The sequence below is a fragment of the Podarcis vaucheri genome, assembly GCF_965113315.1.
Source record: "Podarcis vaucheri genome assembly, chromosome: Z".
Classification (NCBI taxonomy): domain Eukaryota; kingdom Metazoa; phylum Chordata; class Lepidosauria; order Squamata; family Lacertidae; genus Podarcis; species Podarcis vaucheri.
In genome coordinates, this window is record NC_138758.1 from 7,113,811 (window position 1) to 7,114,918 (window position 1,108).

Here is a 1,108-nt window from a genome sequence, read left to right on the forward strand (position 1 = left end):
GATAGAGGACACATGTATGATTCCTTGTGACAGAGCTTTCCCAGTGGTGATGGGACATGGAATTTCATTTCATTTCATTTAGCAAAGAAGTGCATGGAGAAAGGAAAAATCTGAAGGGTAATTATGTTCCTAACCACACATTAATCTAGGGAGTACAGATCAGGTGAGTTCATATCAGAATTCATGAAGATCTAATTCCTCAAGTATTCCTAGGGATACTTCTTAAATTCTTATCTGAAATGCTCCCTGGATTTTGGAGCTCTGAATTATCCATTCTTGCTTCCAAAGCAGAGGACTCCAAATTCCTCTGTTGCATGATGATGATGATGATGATGATGATATAAAAACAGAAGAAAAGCTTGCTTGGTCAGGACAGTGACTCATCTAATCCATCATCCTTTTCTCACCATGGCCAACCAGCTTTCTGTGAGAAACTTACAAGTAGGATTTAAACCCTCTCCCCTCCTGCTGAGCACCCTTGCAATTTCTAGCAACTGGCAGTTTCTGCAACCACACTACTGCAATTTCTAGCATTACTGCCTCCAGCCATCGAGGCAGAGCATAGTCACCATGTATTTGTCTATATTTTTAAAGCTATACAAGGTACTGGCCATTACTATAGAATATGTGCCGTATGAAGAAGAGTTTAATGATGATTTCCCAGTGTTGTCCAGAGTGCCCTATGCACAATTCAACTCAGGCTTCTGTTCCTTCCGTTCATTTCTGTCTTCATTTCCCCTCTACTTCAATGTACAGTGGTGCCCCGCAAGACGAATGCCTCGCAAGACGAAAAACTCGCTAGACGAAAGGGTTTTGCATTTTTTGAGCTGCTTTGCAAGACGGATTTCCCCATGGGCTTGCTTCGCAAGACGGAAACGTCTTGCAAGTTTGTTTCCTTTTTCTTAACACCGTTAATACAGTTGCAACTTGACTTCAAGGAGCAACTCATAGAACGCGGTGTGGTAGCCTTTTTTGAGGTTTTTGAAGACTTTGGTGATTTTTGAAGCTTTTCCAAAACTTTCCTGACACCGTGCTTCGCAAGACGAAAAATTCGCTAGGTGAAAAAACTCGCGGAATGAATTAATTTCGTCTTGCGAGGCACCACTGT